The sequence below is a fragment of the Oratosquilla oratoria genome, chromosome 20, assembly GCF_046742065.1.
Source record: "Oratosquilla oratoria isolate Oo_2021 chromosome 20, ASM4674206v1, whole genome shotgun sequence".
NCBI classification, from domain to species: Eukaryota; Metazoa; Arthropoda; class Malacostraca; order Stomatopoda; family Squillidae; genus Oratosquilla; species Oratosquilla oratoria.
The window spans coordinates 2,315,080-2,340,220 of record NC_134796.1 but is presented as its reverse complement, the minus strand read 5'-3'; the positions used below and the strand labels follow the sequence as shown (position 1 = coordinate 2,340,220).

At 46.6% G+C, this 25,141-nt stretch overlaps 1 protein-coding gene across 1 annotated transcript in view; it reads left to right on the top strand.

Moving 5' to 3' along the window:
• The window catches only part of LOC143036373 (uncharacterized), a 109,973-nt gene that overhangs the window by 61,710 nt on the left and 23,122 nt on the right, over nucleotides 1-25,141 (top strand). The gene's annotated exons all lie outside the window — the stretch shown is intronic.

Here is a 25,141-nt window from a genome sequence, read left to right as displayed (position 1 = left end):
GGTGATGGAGAGTTTAGAAGAGAGAGTTTGAGGTCTTCATGAGGTGAGTGGGTAGTGAGGGAGGGAACAGCAATCAAAGAACGACTCTTGCAGGCAGAGATCCCTCGTTAGCAGAATCGAATCACCAGACGTCAACGAGGACAAAAACTAAAGGCGACACAATTAGCTCCATTGGTTAAATCTTCACGTCACGATGACACATTTTAAGAATAGTGTCACTTCCAGGATTTGCCATCAACTGAAGCACGACACGATTCGACTGAGAATACGAGCATTATGGAGATGGAGGTAGGGGGGGGGTGTTCTTACGCGACCCACAATAGCGAGTGCTGTCTCCCCCTCCCCCTCCCCCCGCACGTGGCATTGGCCCCGTTTAAGTTGTCGCTTGATGCAAGTGCGTTACGTCATCAATGCTGTGGGGGGGGGGAGTTCGTTTTGGTGGAGAGGAGATTAGTTGTGTCAAGGTTACGGTGTTGGAGTGTGGGTGAGTGTATTGTTGGAGGAAGCAAGGTGGAACGGTGAAGGTAATTTGTTGGGGGAATGCTTTTTATTATTGTTATTATTATTATTATTATTATTATTTTTTTTTTTAAGAGCGATGTTTATTGGAGACTGGTGATGATCTTCCCTGTGTCGAGGACGTGAGGGGGAGTCTTAGTGGATGATGAAAGACTCGAGTCAAGTATGGGAACCTCAGTCGTTGGGGGGACGGGGAAATGACTGCGGTTCCTATTGGAGTCTTGAATTTCCGTCGTCTTGGTTCTTCACAGGACAAGACCGGCGTGCCGATGTAGAAGGGAAGTGCGCACGAACACACACACACACATACATGCACATACTCAAATGTGCGCGCGCACATGTCCATGTATGTCCACCCGCCACTGATGTCAGTGACAGTTGTTCATCGAGTGATTTGTAAAATACTTTGACGAGTGGTTGAAAAATGTGTGTGTGTGTGTGTGTGTGTGTGTGTGTGTGTGTGTGTGTGTGTGATTTTTTCCGCAATATGCAGCTTGAGCTCATGGAGCCCGACCAGCCTTCTGGAATCTTCTGGAACTTCTTAAAGCGAAACGCGGGACAAGGCCATCCGTCACTGCGTCAGCACTTGTGCTCGGAATGACGACGTCTTGTGCTCACGTTTCTTGGGAGAGCGTTTTCTAATTTTTGAGAGCAGACGTGCTCAGTCTGTGCTCGACCCTCCCGAACCAAGGGAGCCGAAAGAAAACGGATGGTGTTTGCCCGGGCAGTTTATTGCTTGGTTTAGGGCCATGTTTACTTCCTTGGAGATCGAGCCCACCACCCCCCATAGTCGAATAAAATGGCCTGGTGCCAAGCCTCTCCTGCCACTGAGATATGGAAACGGGAAGGAGAAACTCCATGAAGAAGGGGTTTAAAAATTCTTATTTAGTGATATTTGGAAGGTGTCCAAACTCACCAGCTGTGCTGTAGTAGGTGTGTGTGTGTGTGTGTGTGTGTGTGTGTGTGTGTGTGTGTATACACATACATACATTGGCCCCCAAGGAGTTCCATTCCTGTCTGCACATGTTTCTTCTTAACAAGATGGCTGAGTTGGTTAAGTAACTGTCCATTTGTCACGTATCTGCCAGGTTCGACTCCTTAGCCTGACACCTTCTCAGTTTCCGAATATGGTTCCATCGAGCTACATACTTCCATTAGTCTCGATCGTGTTTGCAACGAATTAAAATTAAAATGTAAAGTTAATGTGGTTGATAAGATGGACACACACACACACACACACTTAGAAGGCAAATGTCAGTGTATTGAAGATCTCCATGACGTCATTGGCACCCTGTATGACCTTTACTTCCAACGATCGGGGCCTGATGGCATCGTACCATGACTTCACCTCAGACAGCCTGAAATAGGACCTAGGTTATGCATTTCTTTAATACAAGGCGATTCACCTCTTCGAATACGACTTGCACAAACGTAGCGAGAGCTTCTGTTCAAGGATTTGGCGCCAAGAGCAAGTAAGAAGAGGAGGAGGAGGAGGAGGAGGGAGGGGAGGGTGAATAGACGTGTTTATGTAATGATGACGTAATTGATGACGTCATTGTTTTTCTCCTTTTTGGCTAGATTTACCGGCGGTTTTATGTAGCTTAAGAAAAGGACCCCGAGCGACCGAGGCCCCTCGGCGGCACGAAATCGTTTATTCTTAGAACAACTCGATAAAGAAGGTCTTCACGTTGAAAGGTTAAGCTTTCCTTTAACCTCCCTCCCCCTTCCCCCAACCTCCGTAGACTTTCCCTCCCTCTAATCTCTCTCTTCTCTACACCATTTCTCTCTGTCCATCACACCGTCCCCTTTCCTCTTCCTCTTCCCTTTCCTCTTCCTCTTCCCTTTCCCCTTTCCTCTTCCTCTTCCCTTTCCCCTTTCCTCTTCCTCTTCCCTTTCTTCTTCCTCTTCCTCTCATCACTTTCCCCTTTCCTCTCCCTCTTCCCTCTCCTTTTCCTCTTCCCTTTCCTCTTCCTCTCTTCCCTTTCCTCTTCCTATCTTCCTTTTCCCCTTCCTTTTCCTCTTCCCTCTCCCGTTCTCGAATGCCTGGCCCCACTCCCTCCCTTGTCCCACTCGACAGGAAGTGGGCCATGTCCCTAATTAACGGGAAGGGAAAGACTGAGTAAAGCACAGCGGGGAAGGAAGGGCAGAGTGTAAGTCCCGACTTCCCTGGGAGCTGTTCGTACATTGCGTCGGGAGCTTAGCTGGTTGCGATGCAGCTGGGCCGAGACCAAAGTCTTAAAGTGATATGAGCGGGTGTTGCCTACTCACGTTGCTAACAGGAGTGTAGGTCACCCAGTTTTCAGTGAGGTATATTGTATGTTAATTGTACCTAAGCTTTTTTTTTTTCTTTCTTTCTTTTTCGAATGAGCTTGCAGTTGGTTGAATCATATTTTCTTATTGTGGAACGAAAGGTGTCCTTTCTATCGGGACACTTCCATTATAAACTCTTGGAAATCTAAGACCCTTTCCTTGAATATTTTGAATATTCCAGTGCTGTTACAATGATCTTCCTGAACGCATTTCACTTTGACTATCATTTACTTCCTTTTCTGTGTCATGACACTGCTCTGCATCATTTTCTCTCGTCATTTTCTTGGGCAATCATCTCCGCGAGAATCAACAGCTTGATCATGTACGTGGTGCCAGATAGTGTAGCATCTTACCCGCCCCCCCTCTCTCCCCCCTCCCCCCTTGTGACGTCACGACCTATTCAGAAGGACTGCCCTCTTCGCGCATCTTCTATAGGTCATCGAGAGCACGTGAGTCTTTCTCGTAGTTGATCCAACGTTACCACCGCCACTAAACGCAGTTTATGTAGTCAATACTTCATCGTCCTCTTCCTCTTCCACTTTTTCAGTCTCCTCCTCTTCCACTTTTTGTCTCCTCTTCCACTTTTTCTGTCTCCTCCTCTTCCACTTTTTTGTCTCCTCCTCTTCCACTTTTTCTGTCACCTCCTCTTCCACTTTTTCTGTCTCCTCTTCCACTTTTTCTGTTTCCTTTTCCTGTCTTTTCCACTTTTCCTGTCTCCTCCTCTTCCACTTTTTCTGTCTCCTCCTCTTCCATTTTTTCTGCCTCCTCCTCTTCCACATTTTCTGTTTCCTCCTCTTCCTCCTTACTCTTCTTCCTACATACATATACCAAAGGCTCTTTTCCCCCTTACACGGGAGGTAGCCAAAAGACAAAGGCATAGAAACCACTCCCACCCATTCCATCCCCTACATACTCCACTCCCCTCTACCCTCTTCCCTCCCTCTTAGCTTGGCACCTCCTGGATGACGGGCCATCCCTGCATCTTGTCCACTGCCCTGGGTCAGAAGTAGAATCGCAAGACACAGCATATCCGCAGCAAGGTCGCAAGACACAGCACATCCACAGCAAAGTTAAAAATTTGCAAGACTATAGCTTCAGGAATGTTAGACTTATATACCGGGTGGCCCATTCCTTGTCAGCCTTGTTGACGACGAAATATTATGTGACTCTTTGTGGCCGTAGCCGCTACGACATCGAAGGGACTACGACTAATCACGACGAATTCACTCTGTCCCGGGTGATGCTTCATCTGTTTTAGCAATTTTCCAGACACCATCTTGGTAACGAATGAATTAGAATCCCTAATGTGCATGTTTTTTATTCCTGGGTGTTCACCATATATATTGTATCTTGAATACACACGATCACGCACACACACACACACACACACACACACACACACACACACACACACACACACACACACACACACACACAGAATTATTTTACTGAGCATAGATTACAGGTAGCATACAGTTCATGAAACGGTACGTAAAGACGGTGGAAAAAATAAAACTCATCAAAAGAGAGAGAGAAGAGGAGAGAGAGTGGGAGGGGAGGGGGTGGGCGACGTTGAGAGAGGAAATGAGGCCATGAATAGAGTAGGGACATCGGGTACAAGTGGTGTAAGGAAGTGCCAGCCATCGTGTAGGCAGTGCCCGGGATGCCATTTCGACTGTAGTCTCTCTCTCTCTCTCACTCTCTCTCTCTCTCTCTCTCTCTCTCTCTCTCTCTCTCCCTCCCTCTCTCTCCCTCTCTCCCTCCTTATTTCATGGCGTCGTTCGTTTTCTGTCGTTCTCAACGTATTTATGTGCACACACACACACCACACACACACACACACACACACACACACACACATTATATATATATATATATATATATACACATACATACATATATACATACATATACGCGCACACACATGCATAGGAGTATATTAGAGAGATTGAAGGTAAGCACATGTGTCGGTTCCTGTATGCGTGTGTGTGTGTGTGTGTATGTATGTATGTATGTATGTGTGCGTGCGTGTGGCCTGCGTCTGTTGATGTCAGCCCAAAGAAGGAATATGACGACATAAGAGACTCCAAGGATAACCCAAAAAGAAATAAAGAAGAGGAATTCTTTTGTGCGTCGTCTAGGCACCATTATTGATTAGCTATCGTTCGGGCTGGGAACGATTCGGTGGATTACCAGTTGTGACGTCAGCGCTGCTGCCGTTCCCATGAAGGAGGAGGAGGAGGAGGCTGGGGGGTGGGGTCAGGCGACCGGGCTATCGTGCTCCAGAAGTCAGTAAGCTGAGGATTGACCACCCGGATAATGATACTCGCGTTCCACGAGACACGGTGCACGGAAAGACGCACACAAACAAACAGACGGACGGACAGAAAGGTAGTGAGTGACCTAAATCTGGGGGCCACCTTTAAACAAAATGGCGCAATACCGCCGGAGAGATGAGGAAATCGTAACATAATGAACGTTTTTGTCGCCTGTAAAGATACTTCTTGCTTAATCTCTGGTCCTATGAAATCATGGTTATATGGTTTATTAGGCGGCAAATATTTTGTCTCGTAGAACTCACTATAACTCCTTTGCTGCAAAGGATTATGAATGGAATAGTTTGAAGGGGACCAGGATAAATGACAATTTGGTACCCTATACGCGGGGAGGCGGGGTTAAGCGCGGTGACGTCATGTCGTCATTATTCTTGTTTAAGCAGGCGTTTCACGTATTCGTGTATTGAGGAAAATCCAGCCGTTAAGCGGATCTTGGCTAATCGAAGTTTCTTTCACTTCAGGAGAAAAGAGTTTGGAGTTGTTTAAAGATCTTCATTTTCTTCACTCCATCGCCTTTGTTTTAAGAATTTTTTGTTTTCATCGTCTTACTGTTTTCTTTATCGTTGTCTTCTTCCTTTTCTTCCTTTTCCTCATATTCTTCCCCTTCTCTTCCTCTTCTTTCTCTCCTTCGTCTCCCCCCTCTTCGTTTGTATCTTCTTTCCTTCTTCCTCTACTTCCTATCATTCTTCTTTCTCTCGTCCTTCTTCTACTTCCTCTCCTCCATCTTCTTCGTTTCTTCGTTTTTCTTTCTCTCGTCCTTCTTCTACTTCCTCTCCTCCATCTTCTTCGTTTCTTCGTTTTTCTTCCTCTCCTTCTTCACCATTTTTTTTCGAGAAAATTGCCATCCCTGTTGCGTAAGGCTTGATCCTGATGCGCAAACTGGCCACTGGGTAAGGAGGCCAACACGACTCACGGGGTCAGGTAAAGAGGACAAATGGATGGAAACTGAAAAAAGGAGGAGGAAGAAGAAGAATAGAAGAGGAAAGGTGAATAATGGAAATTGTGGAGGCGAAGAAGTGAGAATTAGGACGAAGGGGATTTAGGGAGAAGGGAGGGAAAGGACGGAAAGGCGGAGGAAGAGGAGGAAAGGGTTGATATAAGGAAAAGGAGAGGGAAGGAGTGAACAAAGGGGGGATGGTAAAGAGGGGCCCGTGGGGGGGGGGGGGCTAGAGGCGGCTGTGTGTCAATGTCAGCCGTAGTGATTGTTGGGGAACCGCAATGGCCGTTTAGCTTCAAGGTACCATGGTTCTGTGATTCCGTGACCTCAGTGTTCATAGTCGTCAGCGCCATGTTAATTGTCATCGCTATCAGTAACACCAATAAAAAACCGTAGCAGCAACAACCAACTACGTGTAGTGACAGTATAATCTGTAGCAACGAAATGCTGCTTTAACCATCGACAACACAAGATCACCGCCACCTCCTCATCTTCCACCATGACCACCGACTTCGTCACCGCTGCTAACGTCGTCGCGCACGTCTGACGGCATTGTTCCACTTTCCTTTGCCGCTAGCAGAAACTCCAGCTGTCTGGCTCACTGTGCGAATTCTTTGCATTCACTTGTCTAGAGGGGTGCCTTATCTGTGGCTCCCGTCTTGCCCGGATCCTGTCTGAACTCCCACTCTTGCTGTCCCACGCGCTCTTGAAACTAACGTTCAAAAACATGTTGCGCAAATGGAATTATTTGTTCCATCCCGTCAGCAACGTTACGATTTAAACCGAAAAACAAAATGACTTTTTGCTCGCTGGAAAGCGTCCCGGATCCGCCTCGCAGTCTTGGATCGACCTGCACGTGCTCTGGATCCGTGAGGGCCGGATTTGCGCCTCAAGGTGGCCGCTGAACGCTTCCAGGGGATGATGATGCATCGGGGATCCTCTAGTCATGTAGGGTTTCACGATTAGTGACTCATGTTTCGCATGTGCGAACACAACTCCCCCGCCCACAACCACAACCACCTCCCCTCCCTTCCGTCCCTTCCCTCCCCCCTCTCTCTCTCTCTCTCTCTTTCTCTCTCTCTCTCTCTCTCTCTCTCTCTCTCTATATATATATATATATATATATATATATATATATATATATATATATATATATTTGTGTGTGTGTATAAAACTCCAGTTAATGTCACTTACGAAGCAAAACCCTTTCTTAAGTCGTTTATAAATATAACCAGTGTATGATACCATCCATAATCTTTGGATGTGAAACTAAAGAAAGTGATGGTAAGATCATTAGATCAGTGCTAGGAATATATATGTGTGTGTGTGTGTATACAAATATATAATCTCTTCATAGTGGTATCTTGACTGCAGAGGGTCGTCGGGATGTGGGATCTGCATTTGTCGTCCGTGACAGGGCGTCGTCAGCCCCGTGAGTGCCCTTGTCTTCGATCGTGTGATGACGAGGTTTTTTGTCGAGAAGGTCATCGCAATTGAGGAACGTGGGGGTTGCAGGAGCTTCCTAATTTTCCCTTCAGTGAGCACGCTTGTGTGTGTGTGTGTGTGTGTGTGTGTGTACGTAGTACGCGTCAGGGGGACGGGTCGATTGACTCAGGCCGTGCAATTTCGTCGGGTGACATAGTTTCGGCAGTCGGGTGACACAGAATATTGTGACCTTAAAATATCTCCCCAGGTAGAAATGCTCCAAGTCGTCGTCGTCGTCGTCGTCGTCGTCGTTGTATTTGATTTAGAACTTGTCACCTTTGTCGTTGTCGCCACCTTTTGCGTCGTACGTCCTGTCAACATTGTTACTTTTTTTTTTCCTGTGTTTTTGTTTTTTCGTTGATGTTTTTCTCTACTCAACTCGAGTGGATCGGCAGCAGGTAGTGTCTCTCAAGGACAGCGTTGCACAAATGGATGAAATGTCGTGAACTAAGATTGTGCTTCATCACACTAAAAAACAGGTTTGATTTTATTACAGGTTGAGTGGCCCCGTTTGTGACAGTCGACATCTTCCCCTCCAAATTCGGATGTTCTAAGTTGCATGAAATAATTTATCGTTGGACATAATAAAGACTTAAGTAAGTCATGTTACAGAAAGTGCAAAACGTCTTACCCTGCTTTCTTCCATTTTATTTCAGGTAAGGAAGTGGGTGACGTTTTCTATGCGCCAACAAGGTAGAGTTCACATTTTCTATAATGTTATGTTCGTGGTCTCCCAGATGTTCCATGTATTGAGAAAGAATTTTCATATACCCGTGGAATAGGAAATATCAGCGGGCGTTACTTTTCTAGATAACAACACATGAAATGAATTGAAAGGTGTTTTTCTCCCACAAAACCATACTCAGGATTGTGTGCCTTGCCTAGTTTAAATTGTAAGCACGCCACATTTGTTTGAGGGGTTTGATGAATAATAATGGAATAGAAATTAGTTTGTGGATTTTAAAACTTATTCACTAGTGAGGTGTATAATGTTGTTATGAATCCGACTGAACGTGACTGACCACCTGTGTATGTGTATAAGACATTGTCCATAGATCGGCCAATACACGAGATCTGATTTTTCTATCAGGGTAGGAAATAGCAGTCGATCACGAGCCCAATACGTGATCCAAGACTATAGTGAATCTCCCCCCCTTCTCGCAAACACACACACACACACACACACACACACACACACACACACACACACACACACACACACACACACACATTACAGAAGAGTCCTTTTATCACAGGACACGTCACACATCACCTTGCGCCACTCTCTATACTGCGTTGCTCCACATTGGAAGCCCAGTATATGACGCCACACCTCTGCCACCAATAGGTCACATCATATATATGTATATATATATATATATATATATATATGTATAATATGATATAATATGTGTACACACAGACACGTACATGCATGTTCATCTTTTCAACCCCATTAATTCACTTTAACTCCATGCCATCACGGTCGAGCCTGACGAGGAAGCATATATACGAAAACTAATACGTGGTCAAGCTAAGGACTCGTACCCAGCTTGGACGTAACAAGTGACCAGTGACTTAGCCCATTGTGCTATCAAGAGAGATATAAGTTGAGCACAACTTTCTTATATTTGTATGTTCGATTTCAACCCACCTCCGCCATGATAGTGCAATTGTTAGTTTATATATGTATGTGTGTATATATATATATATGATATATATATATATATATATATAATACAGTGTATGTATGCATGTACGTACGCCTCTTTTAGTGATTAAAACCGCAGTAAAAACAATATATATTTTTATGAAATAATGCCTACCTTACCAGGAATGCTGCCCACTCGCCTGAATTGTATTTCCGATTGGAGAAAGTCATATCTGTCCAGGTGGATCAGCAATTTCCGTGCCCAACCACAACTGAATCTCATGCGAACGACAGAGGCAATTCTCATTATGGTGCCCCGACTTAACCCCTTCTACGCCCCTCCCACCACGGCTCTGTGTGTGTGTGTGTGTGTGTGTGTGTGTGTGTGTGTGTGTGTGTGTGTTTGCATAGCACAGGGAGGCAGTCAGGTCCGCAGTGTGTTCGAGGTGAGGAGACGGGTGCAGGGCCATCTGTCGTGCGTCGGAGCACCTTCACGGAAATACCGGACCTGAGCGGCACTGGCACTGGCACTGGCACTGAACGGAACAATGCCTGCAGGGTACGCGGCATACTATGCCGGGCCCCCTGGCGGTAGAGGGTTGGAGGGGGTGCATTCCATTATTCCCGTGTCGATATTATGCACGTCTTTGTGATGGTGTCTGCATGTGAATGATCAGAACACTCTCTGTCTCTCTTTCGTTCTGTCACACACACACGCACGCACACACACACACACACACACACACACACACACGCACGCACGCACGTCAGTTGGTGTCGCCATTTCGTTGAAGAAGATACTGCCCCTGTGCAGAGAAACTCAACGTCGACCTCCTTCTCCTCCAACTCCTCCTCCCCTTCGCCTCTCTTCCTTTACTTCCTCCTCCTCCTCCTTCTCTTCCTCCTCTTTCCTCTTTTACTTCTTTATTTTCCTCCTCCATTCCACCTTCACGTCTTCCTCCTCTAACTCCTATCCCTCCATCTTTTCCATCTGCTTCTCCTGCTCCACCTCCATTCGCTGATCCTCTGTCCATCTCTGGTTCAGGTGGAGCGTGTCAAAACCCCGCCTCCTCCTCCTCCTCGTCCTCCTCCTCCTCCTCCTCCTCCTCCACCTCCTCCTCGTCTCCTTCACTTTTTCATTCTCACTGAATAATGCTTCTCTCTCCCCTTTGTATTAGTACCTTCCAGGGAAGACTTCTATGGTGATGAGGGAAGGGGGGGGGGGATGGTTTCCAGGACACCACAAATGGCTTGTCATTATTGAGGACTCGAATAGACTGTCACGAGGACGATAGCCATGGTCGCAGTGGTAATGGTGATGATTCGTTCTCATATACCCCACGCTTATGTGACTCTGTTTGTAGACCCCTTCATTACTGAATGAAATCTTTTTGGTATCCACTCTCTGTTCATGTCCCTCTCATCTCCCAGGTGACCCAGTAGTGTAGGGGGAAGGATAGAAGGTATGGTGAAATGATGATGGGAGATGGTGTAAGAGGTAAGGGTTTAGTGGTGGGTAAGTCCTTACCCCTTCCCCCTTCCTCTCCCCTTGGCGATGGTGACGCAGCACCAGACAACTTGTTCCCCGGTCTTGCCCCGAGGGAAGAGGTGCGTGGGGGCCGTAGGGGTGCAGGAAGGGGCCGTCCCACTTCTTGGGACGGCCTCAAATAGAGATAGATCGCAGGTCTTGTCACTGGTTCCCGGATCTGAGAGAGAGATAGAGAGGAGGGTTGTTAATGTATGCAGTTCGTTACCTTACACTGTCGTTTGAAAGTAACAAAATAATAACAATTAAAAATCGCCTAAATAAATACTTAGATTCTAATCCACAAATAAAATATTATCCCTTGCAATAAAAGATCTGACAGCCCGGCATTTAATTGTAATTGGATAGGATAGTGGTAGCAGTAGTGTTAGTTCATCTTATATCGCCTAGTTGCCCTGTTTTCTTAAGTGTAGCTTAGTATAGTAAACACAAACAGCCTCGTTAGGGTCAGTAGGCCTGCTGTTGTTTGTTCTTCCTTTGTGTTCTTTAAAAGGGGGGTAGAAGGGAAAGGAGCTCATTTTGAAATACGTTTCTTCCTACTAATATCTATATTACTTTCATGTAAAGTAATTTTAAGGTTTCTAGAGCTGTGTTTTAAAGCGAGCATGGAGTAAAGCTATATGCCCATGTCAAGAAACAAGTGTGGATAGTTTACACACTTACAATACAATGTTCTAATGTCATTAACTCGTTCATATATTACTTGACATTTGTGTTTCATTTGATTCTGTTTAGACGCATTTTAGTAACGAGTTTGAAAAATGTCCACATTAAACTTTTTTCCACTTTACTCGAACGCGATGTTTTGTTGTCTGTTGCCAAGCGTTTGAATCGACTGAATAAAAGTCGTTGACATCTTAAGAAATAAAATATGAATTTTGCAACGTTTCCTGCCACAACACAACCTCCTTAATGAACGGAAAAGCTTCTTGAGCATGGTATTACCAAGGATGGAATTGGTACGAAGAAAAAAAAAAATGGGAAGAGGGCTTTGTAAATGGGAAAAATAGTGGTCCGTTCGTGGCGACGCGTGGGAATTACCGCCATGACGTCATGTCGCCATGGAAACCCAGTTGATGTTTGTAAGGTCGCCACCGTGTTGAATGATTTCGCATAATCTTGCAAGATATCTTGATTGTGTCCTTTCCTACACCTGGCTGAGTCACCAGTACGCCAACCAGATATATTTACAAGGAACGTGTTGAGACTGGTCGATAAGAACTGCTAAAGCAGTTTTCAGAACTACGTGTACCCCCGAATCGACTCGGCGCAGTCATTTTGGGCCCGGTGACGTCAGGCGCTAGATAGTGACGAGGCGTGACGTCACCGCGAATTCCCCCTTCCACCTGCTTGTCGCAGGAGGAGCGGGGGAGGTGGATCAAAGTCATGTTGCAGCTGTATTTTCTTTCTAGAAACGAGGCGGTAGAATAATAGGAGATGTATGCGTGTGTGGGCGTGTTTGTGTCTGTCTGAAGTCTCGTTTGGGGGACTGGATATATTAGGTACAGTTATATTCGATTATATCAAGCTCGCGCGTGTTATGATGTGCCTGCCTTTGTAGAATGTGGTACTAATGACAGTGGCATGCCCCCCCCCCCTAGATGCCTGAATGATTTGCAATAATGCAGAGTTGGGTAGGTGAGTTAAAGGAGGAGGTGGTTGGGTTGGTGGTGTTGGCAGCTGTCGGTGAAGTTTAGATCCTGGTCTGGTGTAGTCATGGACACGTGTTTGCGCTCACACACACGCACACACACACACACGCACACGCACACACACACACACACAAAGAATTATGAAAATTATGGAAATCCTTGATAGGGATGACCTACACACACACACACACACACACACACACACACACACACACACACACACACACACACACACACACACACACACACACACACACACACACACACACACACACACACACACACAGAATTATGAAAATGATGGAAATCCTTGATAGGGATGACCTACTAAAATGGGACAGAAGAAATACAAGAGGACACGAGAAGAAACTTAAGAAAGACAGTTACAGAAGAGATCTGAAAAAAAAACATGTTTCCACACAGAGTAATAGATACATGGAACAAACTGAAAGAGGAAACAGTGAGTGCTAAAACTATACATGATTTTAAGAAAGAACTGGATGCGGAAAGATACAACTGCGGGTCACTACGAGCATAGCTCTCCTCCCACAAAATACAACTAGGTAAATACAGACACACGCACACACACACACACACACACACACACACACACACACACACACACACAATTTAAAGTTGGTTATGATATTTGAAGAGTAGTTAGTAGCAACAATTAGGTAAAACAGTGAAATACGCTCACACACACACACACACACACACACACACACACACACACACACACACACACACACACGCATATACATATATATATATATATATATATGTATGTATGTATATACGTGTGTCAAAATATAGTGTATACGGGAATCAAACATTCAAATACCCACCACCACTGCCGATGCAGCTACTTCCAGTTATATTTTTCACAATTATCACCATATTCAGGATAATCACTCCAGAAACACTGTTCATATCCCCTCCACCTTACCTTCACCCCCACCTCCACCTCACCACATACCAAGCACCGCCGGTAACCCCAATTCTACATCGGAAGGAGACAAAAGATACTCGTACCTGCAGAAGACATTCTGGTACGTGCCGAGGGCAGGCTGCAGTCACCAATGTTAAGAACAGCAAAACGGTGGAAAAACTACATTAAAGAATAGACAAATGAGAAAGATAGAGAAAATAAAGAAGCTCCTCATTGTTGTGAAGACAAAGAAATCGACAATGGGCTCCGGACCGGATGAACCAACCTGGGTTCGATTCCGCGCATCTCTCGCCGAGGTTTGTGTATAACCCCTCTCCCCTCCTCCCCCTCCCCTCCTCCCTCTCCCCTCCTCCCCCTCACCTCCTCACCTCCTCTCCTCCCCCTCACCTCCTCACCTCCTCTCCTCCCCAGAACAAAGAAAGTTACAGAGGTATTAACACGGACGAAGAGGGGGTGGAAGGGAGAATGAAGGAGGAGGAGAATAGGTAAAAGGTAGACTGAACTCAAACCCAGATTGCAAAATAGGGACAGTAAGGTCATTGCCACGGATGGCTCAGAACGAATGGTAGGGTCATCATCATCATGTGTGTGTGTGTGTGTGTGTGTGTGTGTGTGTGTGTGCATGTACATATTTACTCTATATACACAACACACACTCCGAATTCTCCTTCCCAGATACAGGACTGAAGTCCTGTATACAAAGGGGTATGGTGCAGTGGTGGTGGATACCAGTCCTCTGCTTCTTCGGAGACGTCTGTGGTCACGTGATGCAACCAGGATCTTCCCCGTTCGATGATCGGTTTTCTGAACGTCACATATGTTCGAACTTGGACGAACGGTCCTTCGATGGGCGAACAAGATTGAGCAGTCGGAAAAGTAGCGCAAATCTAAGAGATTGAATGTGAAACACACACACACATACATTCACATAATCTATATATATATGTGTGTGTGTGTGTGTGTGTGTCTGTGCTGTTTATGTATACATGTATTAGTGAGAAATAACTTACCTACACCAATGGCGGAACACCTGATTAATGTCGAGCTGGAGTGAGGGTGTTCACGATTGGCTGTGGTGTCTTGTTGCTGAAGGTGACGACGACGATGGCAGTAACGTCGTCGACCTTGGAAAATCGGTCGTGATAATAAAGACTGAGGTGTCAGTCGTCGAAGTAGTTTTGGCGGGAAATGTAATATGACGGGAAGAACATTTTGACTTCTTAATAATAATAAAAAAAGAATAATGCTTTGGCTTTGGTGAATTGTTTTCTAAAACGTGTAAGGTTCGTTTGCACCTTCGTTTCCGAGGGAGTGCCGTGGAGTTGAATGAAGAGTGCGAGTTGGGGTTACTGGAAAGATGTCACAATAGTCCCATCATATCCATACGGAGGTGGAGGAGGAGGAGGAGGAGGTATTCTCTTTGGAAATCCTATGTTCCTTTGTTCACCAAGATCATCAATGCAGAGCCCCATGCATACAGCAACAAAGAAGTACACACACACACACACACACACACACACACACACACACACACGACTCGGTGGCGCGGTTGATAGAGTACTGGACTGTCAGTACGGAGGTGCGGCAGTACCTGGTTCGAATCCTGCCCAGGGCCGAATTTATTTCGGTATCGCTGCGCTTCGGGTCGTTACTCCGACTCTCGTGGGCGGGGAGTTGTGTGTGTGTGTGTGTAAGGTCATAGCATTACCCATAGATCGGTCATACGAGCTCTGATCTCTCTTCCGGGAGGGAAATAGCTGTCGATCACGAGTCCAACACGTGATCCAAAGACCAAGGTGAAGACACACAAACACACACACACACACGGATGTTTCACAGGTGTGGCGAGAGAATGATGCAACTCTCCTCATGGTTAACGGTACACACTCCCTTCAGAACCTCTACCTTGTACCCCCCCCAGCCCCCATCCTTTTCACTCCCCCCCCTACCCCGCCTCTGCCTCCGCTCCTACTGTAAGCCTTCCCCCCCCCACATCTTCTTAACCCCTCCACGCCCACTCCGTTACTCTCAGATGAGTTTGGCAGACTTGGTCTTTAAGGACTGTATTGGAAGGACATATGCTATGAAGCAAGGCCGCGTTCACAGGCAAGGGGCTAGGAGCAGCAGCTAAATCTCTATTCGTGTCAGAAGAACTTTGACGTTTGACCTTTGTTTACCAGGACACCTTAGACGTGCGTGGACCTCTGGAGAGGGAGCTACACGAATAACTACCTAAGGGCCCGGCCTCTTCGGCGCACAACGCCCGTGTCCTGACCCAAAAGGACGCTAGAAAACCCCAGGGGAACTCGGGAAGCCACGCCCAGTGGGTCGCGAACTCGGCCTCGGGGTAGTATCACGCGCTAAGCAAGGAACCCATAAAACACGGACGGTCAAAGCTTCTTACCGAGTCTTCCTGGGAGAGGATTCCGCAATAGCAGAACCCGTGTTAGTCCGTCATCCGATTGGAACAGCCAGGTATCGCTTATATGGCGATGGTCACAAGCAAAGAGAGGCTTGAGTGTGACCGATGACATCAGACATGTCCCGTGTGTTCGCGCTTCCGTGGCAAGCTGATGTCTGGTTTAAGTTTGGATGGAACAAAGTAGGGTACATCACGATCTGTCCATCATGACATGGTCCTTCGAGGAGGTCGTCTTAAACCCTTTGAGGTTTAAGAATTATTACTTGACGCCAGGTGATTTTATTCATCTTGGGGAACAATTGGTAGGCCGGCCTGAAAGGGGTTAAGTAATAAAGACGCGGTGAAGAGCCAAGGGGTCTCGCCTGGGTTGGAACAACCCACGCCGGAATAAGAACCTGCGCGAAGTCGCGACCTCGAGACTACATGACAAGCACAAATTGCCACACCCAAAAGAAGAGGACATTCAAGGCAAGAAGGCCACAGCAGGTAGGGGAGGAGGGGGTGGGGGGTGGGGTTGAAGAGCTTGTGGGCTGCAGGAAGTCTTGCCAGTCCATTGCAGAAATCTGCAACTCGCTTAGTAAGGATGAAGTGATCGAGAGAACAGCAGGTCAGGCAGGCTTAAGCCACTCTCTCTCTCTCTCTCTCTCCCCCCCCACACACACAAACGCACGCACGCACATACACACAAGAAAACAATCCTATTAAATATAGATTGGAACTGTCATACGTGGGAGGCATGTTTCCCAGCAACGGAACTGCCGCGCGTGACGATGGCGTGAACATTGGTTGGCACAAGTGCTCTTTGTAAATGCGGCCAGCAAGAGGGTGTCCTGTGCTCATGATGCCTACAGTCTTTGTGTAGTTCTACGTTAACATGTGTTTTCTGTGTATGCATTATATATATATATATATATAATATATATATATATATATATATATATATATATATATATATAATTCGTGAAGTGTGGCAGGAGATTCTCTTTCAAGCATATTCTGTTGAAAGCGACAGCAAATTCATTAGAAATTCATTTCTTCCGTAAGTTTTCTAGCTTTCGGAAATTAGATTTCTGTGGAAAAGAGAGCGGAAGAAGTAAATTTTCATTGGACATTGGGGACTTATAGGAACACAATACGCAATACATAAAATAAAGCAAAACACAGTAGAAAAAATCCAAGACGTTTCGCAGATCGTTTTGCCTCTTCAGTTGTAGTGTAGACACGTAAACTAGTGGTCTGTATATATAAGAAGGAAGACAAATCTTGGAGAGATCACGTTTAACTCTCCTAAGCTTGGCTGGCGTTATTTCGTAGATACATCAGCCTAGTTGATCGTCTTAGTTACGAGATTTGGGCCTACGTGAGGTGCTTGTGAGTGTTCTGGGCCTCTTCGGCTTGCCTTTGTGTGGGGGTTCTCTGAACTTGTGGCTCTATTATTACAGGAACAGGACATCCTCTCTAATTCTGAGAAAAAAACACCGCCCCGAAACCCCATGGAATCCGTCAACCCCACGTAATGTACAAATTCATTCCCTGATGAGGACTGTACACCTCTACCTATGTGGAAAGGACAACTACCACCCTGTGCAGACGAATCACTTATCACCTTCAACAAGGACCTAAACACCACCTTTGGACCCACCACAGACGCCATCTCGACAGGGAAACCATGATAATACAGAAATTGTCGCAGAGGAGAAGGACCTCCAACGCCTGACCATCCTGGAGGCTGTAATTATGAAAGACTTACAACCCGTAATTAATGTACAAACTAATGATTTCTATCTCCTCCCCAACATGGAACCTACAAGTAGGAGACGTTTGACCACAAGAATAGAGCCCAAGTTCAGAGAACACCCACACACAAGCACCCCACGGAGGCCCAAAACTCGTGCCTAAGACGATTAACTAGGCTGAGATATCTACGAAATAGCGCAAGTCAAGCTGAGGAGAGTCATACGCGATCTCTCCAAAATTTGTCTTCCATCTTATATTACAAAGGATTACAAAGGCGGAGCATGCCGACAGGAGACCTTTTGGTCCATATCTAGGTCGGATACATACAGACCACTTGTTTACTTCTCTACACTCCAACTGAAGAGGCAAAACGATCGGCCATTTTTTTCTCTTACTGTGTTTTGCTTTATTTGATGTATTGCGTATTTAATTGTGTTAATGTAAATCCATGGTAAATTTACTTCTTCCCCTCTCTTTTCCACAGAAATCTACTTTCCGAAAGTTAGAAAGCTTACGGAAGAAATTTCTAATTCATTCGCTGTCGTTTTCAACAGAACACACACACACACACACACACACACACACACACACACACACACACACACATATATATATATATATATCACGGAAATGGTTGAATACCTCTGAAGTGATGAAGTAAAAACGTTTTCCGCCCCTGTTTGCAAGAATTAGTGTAGGCAGTCCACCAAATCTCCAAGTGTAGACAAAGATCTTTGGCGATGGCTTCAGGTTTGGCTTCGAACTTGAGTTCGGTCTTTCTTGGAACGGTTGCAGTTGAGGGTGACCATCCTCTTGTAGAGGAAGAGCCGCAGACAGTGACGATGGTCAGTCATGCTCACACGCCTCGGTGTCATCGGGCAAATGACGTCATCACGTGACACATTAATATAAAGACTCAAGAACAGTTATACTGACACTGGTGGCGTCAGTAATGGTTGGAGTTATTTCGTCTTTTGTGGTACGCGTCTCAACGGGTGTTTTTTTTTTCCGTTCTAGCCTAGGCTGTTATTTTCGATGGTTTGGCGCAAGCAACCCCCTCCCTCCACCGAGGCGACACACACGCACACACACACACACACACACACACACACACACACACACACACACACACACACACACACACGAACCAGATACTCAGGATACATGAGAAAAGATGGATCAGAAGACCCACTCTAATCAACAGAACCCATTCGTATCAAAACAGGCCTTGTATGACCTCGACCTTAGTTACAATAACATAAGGACGTGGACGCAGGCATAGGTGTGCGCGGTTGCGAGTGCGCTTGTTGTGTGCAGGCATGAACTTCGTCGGTAGGTTCGGTTGTTGTGAAGGTTACTAAAGTGCGGGAGTGTCTGCGGCAGCAGCAGCAGCAGCAGCAGGCAGGCAGGCAGGCGCGAGAGGAAACGCTTCAGGTTGCTAACCTCTCCGGAATGTGCCCTCAGCACCTCCTAGAGGGCGTGCGCGGGTAGCGGGGATCTCCCAGAAGATGCTAGTCTTTGTAGAGGCTGAAGGTGCCTACTGGAAGCTGGGACGCCTTCTGGAAGCCAGGGTCCTTCTTGAAGCCGGCGGTGTCTCGTAGAGTTAATGTGTCTCATAGAGCCAACGGTTCCTTTGGAGGCTGCTATGCTTCTTGGGGACTAAGAGGCTTCACGATGCTTGGAAACTTTCTGGAGGCTTGGGCACCCCATAGAGGCTGTATCGCTTTCCTCTTTTAGACTAAGAAGTTTCGTGATGCTTGGAAACGCTTCATGGAGGCTGCGTCGCCTTCCGTGATGTCTTATTGCCTTGTGTAGGAAGACTTCTTTGAGGCTTTGTTGTCTCCTTGTGTGCCGGGATTGAGGGAACTGGAATGCGTCGACGGGATGTGGGCAGGGGTTGGTGGGAGGCTGCAAGGTAGTTAGGGAGATTGAACCTGGACGTGTGGATCCTGGGATAGGAGCATAACTGAGCCCTATATCATACGGAGGACACTGAAACTGAATAAGATCGTATGGCTGAAGCCGGAACAGAATCTTTGAAGGTGGCTTGAGGTCCCCCATGGAGCCGAACTAAATTCTTTGGTGTTGACCAAAACAAAAAATTCAAATGTGACGCAAGAAAATATGAGAAAAAAAAATTCGTATAAACCAATCGTCTTGTTGAAGGAATGAGGATAAACATACAGGTGGCAGGGCTTTGGGGGCCAGTTAGGACGAAGGATTCTTGTTGACCAGCATCATCCTAGGGTTGCAGCGAAGTACATCTCCCTCCCTCCCTCGTCTCACATCTTCCTCCACTCTTCGTCCCTCCTTTACCCTCTCCTTTTCTTTCTCATTTTCCCCTCCCCTCCTTCCTTCTCCCATCCTCCTCCTTACCTCCCAACGGTCCTACTCCCATCATTCTCTCTTTCCTTCCCTCCTTCACCCTCCCCGCCTCCCTCACGCCCTCACTCCCCCAGCTTCCTCACTCCCTCAATCCCACGTCTAGCCGCGAATGCACGCACATGCACCTGGCACCCTTGCCGGATGGAGCGCGCGCGCGCGCGCGCACGGGGTCGTGACCTGAATTTCATTCGGCCGGAGAATGAATGATCGTCCCAAATGTTTTGGCTGGCTTCGTGCCGAGGACGACCCAGGTCGTGTGTAGTGCCACACGCCCCCTTCTCCATCCTTATGGCGGTATGTACCATATCACTCACCCATTCCGAAGGATCTTGAACCTCAGGTAGGTTCTTGTCCGCCAACAGTAATCCTCACCATGCCCTTCGGTCCTGTGCTGCTTCCATATGCACCATATCACTGAGTGAAATCCCCTGGCTCGAGCAGCGGGGTTGGAAAGGGGTTGGTCTGTTGTTGCCGAGGGCTACCACTGTCACGGAGATAAAGTCATCTGGAGGCAGCTTGGATAGAAGGAAAGGTACCACCAAGTACGGAAGGGAGGCCTGTTTCACGTGTTCGGATTTTAATTCCTCTAATTGTTTCTCTCCCTCTCCGACTTCTTTATCCTCCTCCCTCCTCTACTTCCTCCCCTTCTCTCTTCCTCTACCGTTCTCTGTTTTCCTCTTCCTCTTCTTTCTACTCCTGTTGCTCTCTCCTCCCTCTTTGTCTTTTATTCGTCTGTCCTTTGCTTTCTCTACACATTTTTTACATCACTCTTCAGTCGTTTCCATCCTCGTCCTTCTCCACTATTCCTCCGCCCCCTTTTCACTATACACGTTACGGAACTGCCTAGTGTAGACCTTATGGTCTCTTGCAGTCTCCTTTATTCTTATGTTGTTCTCCCTCTCCCCACCATCTCCACTCCCAGTACTGGCCGCGCTAGGTTCACAGTACCAACAAGCATCCGTCCGTCCCAAACAGGAAATACCATACCCGGGCTGGGCCCACTGATGGAATGGGTGGAGGGGGGGAGGGGGAGGAGGAGGGTGACTTGGGGTAGCGGTGCGTCTGTGTCTGTGTGGGGGGGAGGGGGTTAGGATGCTCTCCGGTCGGATGGGCTTGGCTTGGCTTGGCTTGGCTTGGGATAGTTTGTTTACTTTTGGTTAAGCTAGACTTCGATCGGCTGGATTGGCTAGGGTACAATACCCCTGCTAGTCTTGGCTGGGCTGGACAAGTATGGAGTGAGACAGGTTAGATAAAGAAAACTGTGCAGGGCTTATTAATGTTCTTAGGTTTGAGGCGTTTGGCCTGGCTTTCGTGGTGATGCTGGGCTGCATTCATAACTGCGTAGGGGCATGAGTTAGTATAGGTGACCTTGATGGTATTTGCTCGACGACCGTTGGCGTCGTCTTTCATCTGTTTTCGTTGTTGCCGACACTCGCCGTTTCACCCACGCTTACGTCGTCCGTGGCGTTGTTGCCATGCATAGCAGCGTCGTGTCATTCCTCTAAACATAAGTGAGATACAGGTTTTGTAATGGCTAACCCCAGGTGATTTTATTCATTTGAGTTGTGGTATTTGAAGAGTAGCCTAGGAGACTTCAAACAATTGAGACTCCGTTTTGGCCAGAGTATCGACTGTTCAGCCGAATGTAATCGTTTAATCACATCATCGCGTTGACGAGAGTAATATGACAAAGGGGAGCCCCTCTCAGATGAATGAAATCCCTATGCGATAGCCTGAACGCAGTACACGAGTCTCTCTCCGTAGCCAGGGGATCGGATTACTTTCCATTGTTCTGGGCTTTTGTTGGAGGTGATTATGTTTTAGTGACGTCTCGTTAATCACGAGAAGGATTAAAGTGTTGTAACGTCTGCCGACTCCATACATCATCAGATAACACAACCTCCTTCACCACAACCACAGCCACCATTGACACGAAGTAGTAACCTCTGTAGGATTGAGATGTGGAGGAAGAGAGGGAATGATTGTTGGGATGAAGAAAAGAGGGAAGGACGCGTGAGGAGGAGGAGGAGGAGGAGGAGGAGGACAACGAACGGATAGACGATGATGGCGTCCGTTGTCCTTCTGTCTCTGGGCTCAAGGTCGTTGGTTCGAATCTCTCCCGCTAGGCTTCCACTTCGGCAAAGAAAGAGATTCTTGATTCTCCAGTCCCTTCCTGTGATTCGTCTGAGCCCTTCCCCCTCAAAAAAAAAAAAAAAAAAAGGGTGAGAAAGATGTTTGTTTTAGCAACAAGTTATCCCGGGAACCGGAAGTGAGAAATCGTTGGCCCTTAGTTGAATGATATAGTCTGACGTTAGCCAGAAGGAAATCACCCTTCGTGACGATAGAAGCTAAACTCTTGTCGAGTCTCTGGATGCACGGCGACCGACCCCAACGTTGAAACACCACAAGACCAAACAAAAAAAACAAAAATGTATTCATCCGCCCTCTCCTCCGTTCGTCCGTCCGTCCGTCCCAGGACAGCGACCGGCAAGCCGACACTACCGACGTCGCCAGTGGCATTCCGACGCTTCCTGGCTGTCCATCTGTCTGTCTGTCTGTCTGTCTGCCTGGCCGGATTTTTGGCTGGCTGCTGGCGAGCTGACTGGCAGTTTGCAACAGCGCTTGAACTCCCCTCCCTCCTGCATCTCCAGCAGCTTGCGCGCCTTTGTGCATGCAGGGGTGGGGTTGCTGTCTGCAACGAGCAGAAAGCAACTCGTGGCTTAGTCTGAGGACGAGGAGGAGGAGGAGGAGGAAAGGAAACGGAGATGGAGAGGAAGGGAGACAAGTAGGAGACACCTTAAAGAGACACGAGATTATCTCGTAGGAGAGGAAATGGAGGGCCTTCTTCAAGAAGGCGAATGAGGAACAAGAGGAAGAAGAAGACTGAGACGGAACTGAAGGAGGAGGAGGAGGAGGAGGAGGAGGTAACCGGGTGGCTAACCGGTTTTGATGCAGCGCTGCTGCTGCTGCGGTTGTGGCCTTTAACCCGCCGGCAGACGGAGGAGGGGGGGGGAAAGAACGTCCCGCACCGTCGCATGCAATGAAGAATGCTTGGTGTAGAACGTACTAGCCGTTGTTCGTGCGCTTGTATTCACCTCGGATCTGCTGCAGTCTCTGTCGAGACAGCCAGACACCACCTTACGGCAGTGAGCTCAGAGCTCATTATTTACCGATCTCTGGGTAGGTCTGAGACCACTCACACATACGAATGCGTGTTGACGTGTCTGTATGTAGTCATGTGCCTGTATATATATATATTTATGCGTGTGTTTGGGTGTCTGTTCATATGTGTATACATATCTGCGTATATTTGTATTTGTGCGCTTGTATGCGTCACGTATATACGCTGTGTATGTATTTCATTTTGTGTATACACGCGTTTGTGAGCTTCCGTGCGCATGTGTATATATATATATATATGCATGCCGTTACGAATGTGCATAGTTTGTGTGCGTACTCAGGGATACATACATAAGTTTATGTCGGAACAGAACTGTGTTGGTGGAGAAATTGTGGAGTTGTGGAAAGAATAAGCACAAGAAGAGGAGAGAGAGAGAGAGAGAGAGAGAGAGAGACGAGGCAGGAAGGAAGAGAGGAAACAAGAAAGGAAGGCAGAGGTAAGGCGGAAGGCGGGCCGTATCGTGTATCGTCGGGGCACCTGTTTCATTGAGCTTATGCAGGGATTAACTCGGGGAGGGGCAACTTGGGTTTCCTATTTTCTCCTCCTCCTCCTCCTCCTCCTCCTCCTCCTCCTCCTCCTCGCCGTCACCGCCACCTCGCCCGCCTACTCCTCATCCTCCTTCTTGTCTTCAACCTCCAGGTCCTCGTTATTGTTCTCTTTCTCATTCTCTTCTTCCTCCCCGTTCCTTTCTTCCCTTTCTCTTGTATCCTTTCTCTTCTCCTTTTTCCCTTCTCATCTACTCCTCTTCCTTCTCCCCTTCACTTCCTTCTCCTTTTATTCCTCGTTTTTCCTCCACCACCTCCTCCTCCTCCTCATTCTCTTCCTCGTCATCCTGATGTTCTATAGTCATTATATACACACACACACACACACACACACACACACACACACACACACATATATATCCCTTGGCTGCACCACGTTTCAATTTCTGCATATATGCCTCCTCATGTTTCTCGATGTTGATGGCCTAGAATTAAAGTGAATTGTGGTTGATATATATATATATATATATATATATATATATGTGTGTGTGTGTGTGTGTATTAGCAGCAGCAATAGTAGTAATAGTGCAGACATTTTAGAATTGATGAGGTTATACATAGAAAAGTTTTTTATCTCTTCGTCCTTGGTGAAAATGTCGTACAGCACAATTAAATTGTTTATTTCTTATTACTCCGTTAATGTTCAAAAGGAAATTTTATTGTAAGTGAAGATGTTTAACTTTCTGAATTGCATTAGGATAATGAAATAAAACCCAAGAAGTTCGCATGAATTGAGCCATTACCCAAATGTATTCTTGAAATGCCACTGAAAAACAAAGTAACATGAAAGTCTGAAAAACTATTGTTAAATCGAATGAGAACCTTATCAAACATCTCGTCATTTTATTTTTCCTTTGTTTATTCTTGTGTTGCTTTGTTTTGTTCTAGTATATTGCTCTGTGTCCTGCCTTTGTGTGGGTCCGAAAGGTCTTCTGTAGATTTTGTCATCACCATGAAATAATAACCATGATATCAGTGAAAGAGACCTTAGCCAGATGAAAACAAACGCTTGAAAGGCGCCAGAACAACAACCGGGTGGCGGTGACCTCGAAGAACGTCCACTAAGGAACGTGGTCAGGCAGGTCCTCTCGGTGTAACAACGAAGGGGGAGTTGCTGGATAGGTGGGGGTCCTTGCGCCCCCCCCCCTCTCGCTCATGTGCATATATATATATATATATATATATATATGCTAATAAGAACATGGGTACGTGTGTTCACTTATGCAAAGTAGACCACTTTGAAAAAGAAACTAACGAAGCAGAGCGCTTTCGTACTTTTTACACTGAAGATGTAATATACGAATACGCTCTGCTTCGTTAGTTTTTTTTTCCAAGTGGTCTACTTTGCATATATATATATATATATATATATATATATATATGTATATAAACACGTATATGTTCCTAACACGTTGTGTATGTGTCTGTGTCGGGGTGTTGTTTACATGCTCTGGTGCTAGTGTTGTAATTTCGAGCGTCAAAT